At 41.2% G+C, this 10,534-nt stretch overlaps 1 long non-coding RNA gene across 1 annotated transcript; it reads left to right on the plus strand.

The window, feature by feature from the left end:
* Positions 1 to 8,979: 8,979 nt before the first annotated feature.
* On the plus strand, positions 8,980 to 10,228 carry LOC111822661 (uncharacterized). The gene is made up of 3 exons (XR_002825801.1): positions 8,980 to 9,073; positions 9,725 to 9,824; positions 9,914 to 10,228. It is a non-coding gene; the product is annotated as an uncharacterized LOC111822661 (long non-coding RNA).
* Positions 10,229 to 10,534: the final 306 nt, after the last annotated feature.

Raw genomic sequence — 10,534 nt, forward strand, 5'->3', positions numbered from 1 at the left:
GTCATGTACAAACTTAAAAGCTTGTGAGCGGCCATCTGAGATACTCCACGGGTCCCACCCTGTCTGGAACAAGGGAGAATGAAGAAAACTAGAGACACAAGGTATAGATTAGTCCAAAGGACTAATGGACCACAACTACCCACAGCCTCCACCAGACTGAGTCTAGCACAACTAGGTGGTGCCCGGCTACCACTACTGACTGCTCTGACAGGGATCACAATACAGGGTCCCGGACAGAGCTGCAGAAATATGTAGAACAGAATTCTAACTCACACACACACCCAGAAGATCAGACTTACTGGTCTGACAGAGACTGGAGAACCCCCAAGGGTATGGCCCCCGGACACTCTTTTAACTCAGTACTGAAGTCACTCCTGAGGTTCCCCCTTCAGCCAGAGATTAGACAGGCCCATAAAACAAAACCAGACTAAATGAACACCAGCCCAAGGGCAAGGATGAGAAGGTAGGAGGGGACAGGAAAGCTGGTAATGGGGAACCCGAGGTCGAGATGGGGAGAGTGTTGACATGTTTTGGGGTTGGCAACCAATGTTACAGAGCAATATGTGTATGAATTGTCTAATGAGAAACTATTTTGCTCTGTAAACCTTCATATAAAGTACAATGAAAAGAAAAACTCATGTACATGGAAGTACTAAGGCTCAGAGGCAAAAGCTCACACAGAAAAGGACTATTGTAATGCCCAACCTCCCAATAAACGTGATAGAATGGCCACTTGGGGATAAACACTCTGTCTTCAATATTCAACGTACCCAGCATACAGAAAGCACTTCACTCAAGTGTGGGTGTGAAGATAAAGGAGCGCTTAGACTAACAGAATCTGAGCTCACCCCCTAAGCTTCGATTGCTGACTGTTTTGCAGACTTAGTTTTTACAAATTCTCAGACTAGAGGGCTTGGTTCATTTTGACAGAGAAAGATAATCATTGAAAAACCAGAAGGAGGTTGATTTAGCCTTACAATGGTTTCTATGTTAAACCTCACAAATGCAAGTCATATTAAACTGGATTTATATATCTCTGGCATCAAAAAAAGGGGAATGAAAGAGAAAATCGTATTAAAACATGTAAAAATAACCTTTCCGTAAAACCTGACGTTTATGAGCACAACTCAGAGAAAGGCCTTAAAATTAATCCATGGATTACAGCAATTTGACATGGACAGGAAGAATACAAGAACAAAAAGAGGGCAAAAAAACAAAATGAAATGTATTGACATTCTGAAGTCTCTTTTCAATTAATAACAAATATTTTCAGAGAACACAAGTTCTCTCAGTTATTAACTGTTCATTTTTTTTTTTTACAAGCTACATTCAATTTTGATCACGCACAATAATATGAAAAATCCGCTTTAGGATTACCTTGCACAAAATTGCAAAGACAAAAAAAACATTATAAGATTATATGACAGTTTCAAAGCCGAATTACAAATGTGCGCACCCAGCGACAGATAAAAATGATAGAAAAGAATGATTAACTTTTCAATGTCCCCACAAGGACTTGATGTTAATTTCAATTCATTTACAAGCTGCTTTGAAAAGGATTGTTAAAGACAACAAATAACCTGATGGGTTGATGATAGGAAGGTAGTAGGAAATTACTTCCCTGAGAAGAGTATTATTTTTTAGAAGCTGTATGATTTGGGATGAGTTTCTCAGCCACTCCGAGCCTCAGTTTCTCATCTGTAAACTGGAAAAAAACAATATCTCCCCAGCAGGATTAACGAGAGGATTTCATGAGGTGATGGAACCCAAGTGCTGAGCCCGTGCAAGAGTATCACCAAAGAATGGTTATTTTTGTTGACATAGGACGTGGCAAAAATGTTTTCTCCAAGTGCCTAAAATGAAGGTTATCAATAAGTTTGATGACAAGTTGATCAAACTTTTCTAAAGTTTGCCCTTCCTTCCCTTTAACTCTTTGATGCCTACAGTGCAAACAGTAACAAGTTCTGCTGCAAAAGACCTCTTTCAAGTGTTAAAAAACAAAGATGTCACTTTAAGGACTAAGGTGTGCCTGACCCAAGCCATGATATCTTCAATTGTCTCATATGCATGCAAAAGCTGGACAATGAATAAGGAAGACTGAAGAAGAATTGATGTCTTTGAATTGTGGTGTTGGCAAAGAATATTGAATATACCATGGACTGCCAAAAGAATGAACAAATCTGTCTTGGAACAAGTACAGCCAGAGTGCTCCTTAGCAACAAGGATGGCGAGACTTCGTCGCACGTATTTTGGACACGTTATCAGGAGGGACCAGTCCCCGGAAAAGGACATCATGCTTGGTAAATAGAGGGTCAGAAAAGAAGAGGAAGACCTTCAATGAGATGGATTGACACAGTGGCTGCAACAATGGGCTCGAGCATAACAGCGATTGTGAGGATGGGGCAGGACCGGGAAGTGTTTTGTTCTGTTGTACATAGGGTCACTATGAGTTGGAACCGACTCGATGGCACCTAACGAAAACAACAGAGAGTTTTAAGATGGAAAGCAGCAGTAAATAAGAACAATGATATCTACTGAGCGGTTATTACATGCAGATTCATGTTATCTCACACAGTCCTCACAACAATCCTATTGTGTAGGTACTATTATTAATCTTAGTTTGCTAATGAGAAACTGAGACCTGGATAAGTTAAGCAGTTTTCCAAACTGCTGGAAGCAGCAGAGGGCTTAGGAGCATGGGCTCTGGTGCCAGGCTCCCTAGGTTCCAATCTTGTTGGATATGTGATCTAGGGCAAGTTATTTAACATCCCTATATCTCAGTTTCCCCCACCGAAAGGAATGGGGTGGGTGGTATGAATAGTACCTAGCTCATACAGTTTTGGAAGGACTAAATGAGATAATGTACGCACAGTATTTAGTATGCCAAAGAGGTTGGCTATGAGTCGGAATCGACTCAACGGCAACAGGTTTAAGAGGTCGGCTGCTAATCAAAATGTTGGTAGTTCAAATCCACCAGCCGCTAGTTGGAAATCCACATGATTTCTACTCTGTCCTATAGGGTTCCTATGAGTCAGAATCAACTCGACGGCACACGTTTGTTTTTTTTTGGGTAAGTACTCAGCATCTTTAGTTCTTATGGACAAAGCCTAGTACTGAGGAAGCAGTCAATAGATGTTGGTTTGAGTCCACCCAAAGGCATTCGGGAAGAAAGGCCTAGCGATGATCTACTTCTGAAAAAATCAGCCATTGAAAACCTTATGGAGCATAGTTCTACTCTGACACATGTGGGGTTGCCATGACTTGGAGTCAACTCAATGTCAACTGATTTTTATTGTTATTAAGTGACAGTCAGATTGGAACCTAGGTCATTTGCCTGTTAAACCTGTGCTGTTCCATAAGGTAGCCACCAGGTAGACGTGGATACTCAGCACTTGTAATGTGGCTATTGCTGTGTGCCATTGAGTCGATTCCAACTCATAGCGACCTTACAGGACAGAGTAGAACTGCTCCATAGGGTTTCCTAGGCTGTAATATTTATGGGAACACATTGCCAGGTCTTTTCTCCCCCGGAGCCACTGGTGGGTTCGAGTACTTACCCCCCAAAAAAAACGTGTGTGGTCGAGTTGATTCTGACCCATAGGAACCCTATAGGACAGAGTAGAAATCATATGGATTTCCAACTAGCGGCTGGTGGATTTGAACTACCAGCATTTTGATCAGCAGCTGACATCTTAAACCTGTTGCCGTTGAGTCATTCCGACTCATAGCCACCGACCTTTTGGTTAGCAGCCCAGTGCTTAACCATTTTGCCACCAGGGCTCCTGTAATGTGGCTTGTTGTTGTTAGCTGCCGCCAAGTTGGTTTTGACCCATAGCGACCCCATGTACAACAGAACAGAACACTGCCTGATCCTGCACCATCCTCACAATCGTTGCTATGCTTGAGCCCATTGTTGCAGCCGCTGTGTCAATCCATCTCGTTGAGGGTCTTCCTCTTTTTCACTGACCCTCTACTTTACCAAGCATGATGTCCTTCTGCAGGGACTAGTCCTTCCTGATAACCTGTCCAAAGTATGTGGCTAGTGTAGCTACAATTTATATTTAAAAACTGAGGCAGTGAAAATTTTAAAACATGAATATTGAAATAACATTTTGGATATATTGTGTTAAATAAAATATACTATTAAAATTAATTTTACCTGTTTCTTTTGAGTTTTCTTATTTGTGGCTTCCAGAAAATGTAAAATTATGTATGTGGCTCGCTATGCTGAACACTGTGCATTTCAGTGGCACGCAGGCCTGTCCTGTGTACACAGAGCCTACACAGGAGAGGCTAAGCAGAAAAAACACCACATCCATGCATCTTAACTTCAGTGAGCCTGACCAAATTATTTTAAGAAAAATCCTAACAGCAGCACCAAATACAAAGGAAAAGAAATAACAAATTGAACTTTATTAAACTAAGATCTTTTGTTCATCAAAAGACACTATTAAGAGAGTGAAACCACAGAGTTAGAAAGATACTTGCAATTCATATACTTAACAAAGGACTTGTATCCAGGGTATATAATAAATTCTTTACAAATCAATAAGAGAAAGGAATACAATGCAATAGAAAAATGTGTGAAAGATTTAAACAGACATTTTAGAAGAAGAGGATATTCAAATAACCAATAAGCACACGAAATGCAAATTAAGACCACAGTGGGTAAAATGAAAAGACAGAAAATACCAAATGCTGGCAAAGATACAGAACAACTGAAATTCTCACATATTGCTAAAACCAGTTGCTGCCGAGCTGATTCCAACTGATGGTGGCCCCATGTGTTTCCGAGTAGAACTGTGCTCCACAGGGTTTTCAATGGCTGTGATCTTTTGGAAGTAGATCACCAGGACTTTCTTCTGAGGTGCCTCTAGGTGGATTTGAACCGCCAACCTTTCCGTTAGTAGCTGAGTGCTTAGCTGTTTGCACTGCCGAGGGACCCCCACACATTGCTTTTACGGTATAAATTGGTACAACCATGTTGGAAAACTGGTTGGTGGTCTCTATTAAAGCTAACACATTGGGGGAGGCACTCTTTACCTGTTATATTCATATGTACGTGGGAAAACATCTAGAGGAATAACAAACAAGGAATTTCAAAGAGGTTTTCTTTTTCTTTGGGAGGTGATGATTTTTTATTTTCTTATTCATATTTTCTAATCTTCCTACCAACAAGAGACACGCTTTTCTTTAAAAAAAAAAAAAAAAGCAGTAAAATTTATCTTTAACTTAAAAAGCCTGCATTTCAAAATATATAAAATAATGAGGCAGAGAGAAGGGGCCTTGGGGCTTGCCACACTGTAAAGAATCATCAGTAGTTAATTGAGCCATGGGGAGCCTGAAAGCAGGATCGTAAACCTGGTGAGCTTCACAAATGACAAAATACAGTGCCTGACCTTTCAAAGCAGATGCCATGGGCTCCTCGCAAATGGCAGGGCGTTCTTTGAGGTCAGGAGCCAGCGGGGCCCTGCCAGCTGCTTTGGTAAAAGCAGGGCCGGCTTCTGCTGAGGAGTTCCTTTTGTATTAAGCTATTAAACAATTTTCTTTGGGAAAATGTGCCTCTAACAAATGCCCTGCAGAATTAGACTAGATGACTGAAAATTGGAAATTTGCAAAGCTTTGCTCAGGCCGTTGATAGCATGCTGTGCCCTAAATCTAAGTGGTATTCTTCTCAGGCATGTTTTTGAAGTTCCTAGGTACTTCGAGAGGTGCATGAGGGGCTGCAACCTTCCGTAGTCAAACTCTGGCTGCAGCTCCTAATCAGGGGCATGGAATGAAGATGGTCGTTCACACAAAACACCTGCCCTGGGAACAGCGTTCTGGCTGTCTGCCCTCATAACCAGCTGTTCGCAAGTTCCTCTTCTCCATGGCTCTCCTCTCCGAAGTGCTAGTCCATGTACTCTTATCCTGGGTCCACACAACCCTGATGTGTTTGTGGAGGGAATTCAGGCCTGTGAACTTGGCTAGGGAAAAATATCTTTATGTCCACTAACTTCTAACTGAAATGTAGCACTTCAGTTTGGAATGTAGACAATGAACGATAGTAATATTATCAGTCCCTATTGAAATCCATAGAAATCACAGATATTTTATATCCTATTAAAGTTGTTACAGATACGTTGAAAAAGTTTATGTTCATCTGCGCTTCAGAATTGGTTATTAGACCCACTGTAAGAATTTGCTATGCAATTCTAACCTCATGCACTGCTTAATACAGGAGCACGTGGAGTATTCTCACAATTAAAAAAATTTGATAATGGTATTTCAACGTAACTGTAATCCTACATATCTTAAGCATTTAAAGCATTATTCTCAAGTGTCCATAGGCATCACCAGACTGCCAAAGGGCTCCCAAGCACGAAAGAAGTTAGGAACCCCTGTTGAGACAAGAAGAGATGGGACTCTGTACCGTCCCAGGGCTCCAGCCATACAGTATATGCTCTTTTGTTTGGATTCTTTCACTAGGACAATTACTTCGAGATCCATCTACATTGGTGCACATATCAATAGTTCATCCATTTTAATGCTGAATAGTATTCCATTGTATGGATAGAACGCAACTGGTCTATCCACTCACCTGTAGATAGTCATTTGGGTTGTTTCCAGTTTGCTGTTGTTAGGTGCCATTGAGTCACTTAACGACTCATAGCGACTCCATGCACAAGAGAACGAAACACTGCCTGGTCCTGCACCATCCCTACAATTCGTTGTTATGCTTGGGCCCATTGTTGCAGCCACTGTGACAATCCATCTCATTGAGGGTCTTCCTCTTCTTTGCTGAGCCTCTACTTTACCAAGCATGATGTCCTTCTCTAGGGACTGGTCCCTTCTGATAACATGTCCAAAGTATATGAGACAAAGTCTTGCCGTCCTTGCTTCTGAGGAGCATTCTGGCTGCACTTCTTCCAAGAGTTTCCAGTTTTGGCTATTACAAATGAAAATGCTGTGAATATTTGTGTAAAAGTCTTGGTGTGGACATATGACTTCATTTTTCTTGGGTAAATATCAGGAGTGGAATGGTTGGATTATATGATAGGGGTATGCTTAACTTTTCAAGAAACTACCAAAATGTTTTCCAAAATGATTCGACCATTTTACATTTCAATCAGCAATGTATGAGAGTTCTAATTATTCCATACCATTTCCAATACTTGGTATGGTCAGCATTTTAATTTTAGCCATTCTAACGGGTGTGTGGTGGTAACTTGTGATTTTCATCAGCATTTCCCCAATGAAGTTATTGAGCATCTTTTCATGTACTTATCTGTCATCCATGTATCTTTTTTGGCAAAGTGTTTACTCAAATATTTTCCTCATTTTTTTATTGGGTTATTTGTCTTCTTAATTTTGAGTCGTATGAGTTCTTTATATATTCTAGATAGAAACAGTTTGTCAAATATATGTTCTGCAACTATTTTCTCCCAGTCTGTGGCTTTACTTTTCATTTCTTTAATGGTGTTTACTGAAGAGCAAGAGACAGTGATTTTAATTAAGTCCAATTTATTGATCTTTTTCCTTTCATTGTTCCTAATTTTTGTGTTGTGCTTAAGAAATATTCACCAAACCCAAAGTCACTAAAATGTTCTCGTATGTTTTCTTCTAGAAGTTTTATAGTTTTAGTCCTTCTATTTTGATTGAGGTAAAGGTCAAAATTGTTTTTTTTTTCAAATATGGTTATCCAATTATTCTAACACTTTTTGTTAAACATTATACCTTCCCCATTTAACTGCCTTGTGATCTTTACCAAATATGTGTGGAGCTATTTTTAGACTCTGTTGTTTTCATTTACCAATTTGTATATATTTATGCAAACACCACACAGTCATGATTACTATAGCTCTGTAACATATCCAAGAAGACCAAGGTTGCTTTTCAATTCTCACTTATTTTTAGGGGCAGAGATATTTTTGTTTGTCATATGTACACAGTTCCAGCTTCCTGAATGATTAATGGCAAAATTATAACAATGGCTAACATTTATAGTCAGTCAGACACTGTTTTAAATGCTTTAAATGTATTAACTAATTTATCCCTCATAATTATCCTAGAAGGAGCCCTGGTTACACAATGGTTAAGTAATCAGCTGCTAACTGAAAAGTTGACAGTTCGAACCCATCCAGCAGCTTCACAGTAGAAAGACCTGGCGAACTGCTCCTGAAAAGATTACAACCTAGAAAACCCTATGGGGCAATTCTACTCTGTCACACGGCATCACTATGAGTTGAAAATCGACTCCGTGGCACCCAGCAATTACCCTAGAAATATTAAAAGAGGTATCATTAAAATCCCCATTTTAGAGATGAGGAAAGGAAGGCTCACTCTGGTGAGCACAAGAGCCAGGATTTTAAGGCAGGCTGACAGACTCCAAGCCTGCCCCTTCAGCCTCCTAAAGCCAGAACTAGGTTGGGGAGTCTTCTATTCTGTACCAGCTGTGCCCTCAACCACCGCCAGACCAAATTATGTGTGAGTCAGCGATCATTAAAAAAAAAAAAAATCACCTTTTTATTTTGAGATAATTGTAGATTCACATGCAGGTGTAAAAAAATAATACCGAGAGATCTCCTGCACCCTTTACCTAATTCTCGCAGTAGTAACATCTTGCAAACTATAGTACAATATCACAACTGGGATACTGACATAGATGCTTAAGATACAAAACATTCCATCACCATACCTATCCCTCAGGTTGCTCTTTATAGCCACATCCACTTCCCTGCCACTCCCACCCCTCCTTAACCCCTACTTCTCAAATATCTCAAATAATCCCATCTTCCTGCAGAGAATGAATCCTCCACCCTCCCTGCCTGCCGGCTGAAATCGAGCCTACGGGTCCACGTCCCCGACTGCCACACACATCATGGCGGCAATCTCAACCCGCGCCCGATTTCCGCTTCCGGTACGCAGCCTCCTTCACTCCCCCCCCCCCCCCCGGTTGCTGTGGAACCCTTTGAAAGCTAAGAATTTGAGGAAGAATCTGCCCCCTTGTCTCCTTCTTCTTTCTTATCCTTGCCACACTACTCCAGGTCGCCTGACAGAGCGGCTCCGAGGTTTTGATGCTAGCAGGTGTCGGGTGAGAGAGGGGCCCAGAGGAGGGGCCTGTGGGGGGTACCTGAGGGCGAGGGGCTGTTCTGTTATGGGGACCTGAGAGGGAAGGGAGAGGGACGGGGGTGGAGGTGGGCGGTGCTGGGAAGGATGTTAAGTAGCTCTATGTTGAATACTCACCCCAGAACCTGGTTAGTGTTAGGCTGCTGGAGGTGGCAGATGTAATGTGTGGGAAGACACCTTACTGATGCCTAGTAGCCAGGACTTTATCGCCGTAGAACTTGTGTGTACAGAGGGCTTTGGCGGCCCGAATACCATTTTCTTCCCCTTTCAGGTTAATCTATGAAACCAGGCCCACCCACTACACCTGCTGCCTGGGAATCTCTCCTCCTGTGTCTGAGGCCATGACCCCTTGAGGAGGTGTCTTTATGGGTTTTCACTGATTTGAGACACCATTCTTCACTCTTCTCACCGCTTTATTGAAGTGGTAGTGAAAATACAAGTAGGGAAAGCCCTGTTAAAGGGACTTAAAAGGTTACAAGAGACCAGAGCTATTGACTTTTATTTTAAAAATGAAGATCTCCATGGTAACCTCTTACTTGAAAGAACTTAAGGATTTTGGCATCCAGAGAGGTACTGTGGGACTTGAAAGCAGTACAAATATTGCCATTGATGATAGGAAAGAAGGCCACCAAATGGATATCTCCTGACGAGCAGACCTAGTGAGCAGAGCCGTGATCTTCTTTGTCAGCCACCTTGACACTGGAACAGGCTGGAAGGTTTGCCCTTGCTCGAACTAGTCCCCACATTCATTTTGCTTCATTGTTTTATGTGGTTTCTAGACTGATTTCTTTTTTGTTTTTTTCAGGGTGCAGCAGAGGCCCCCAGGTAGCTGAGATGTTCATGGAATCTTCCTGTTTGGTACATTCACTATCGCTTGTGTTATGGTGCCGGGTAAGGGTGGGAGTGAGCAGACATGTCCAAGTGCACTGCTCTCCTCTACCGCACAGTGAAGCATTACTTCTGAAAGTAAAGAGAAACATGTTTGAACCATTAGTGAGTGTAATGTAGAAAGAGTATTTCATTTGATAAAAGAACACAGCTTTCCTGCTAATAAAATGCTTTAAAAATTAGTGTATGGTTTTTAGTAATTAGCATATAAATTTTTATCAACTGGTTCATAACAAACAGACTAATTAGGTACCCCACTCAGTCATTTATCTAAATGAAAAATTCTGCTAAATTGTATTTGTGGGCATTGATCAAAGCTAATGGGAAAAACAGATTAAGATGAAAATCAGGAGATTAAATTTTTCATTAGTTTGCCCCCTGAACAATTGGCTTGGTGTGACACAGTGATTGATTGGCTACTTATGCTTGTTTGGGAAAGATGTGGCTCTACTACCAGACCTCTGAACATAAGAATGTTTTTACAAAAGACTGAGTATTTTATTCTGTTATCGCTCTCTTTTTTCCTTTTTAACCGGGA

This window comes from Trichechus manatus, unplaced genomic scaffold (genome assembly GCF_000243295.1).
Source record: "Trichechus manatus latirostris isolate Lorelei unplaced genomic scaffold, TriManLat1.0 scaffold00191, whole genome shotgun sequence".
Lineage (NCBI taxonomy): Eukaryota > Metazoa > Chordata > Mammalia > Sirenia > Trichechidae > Trichechus > Trichechus manatus.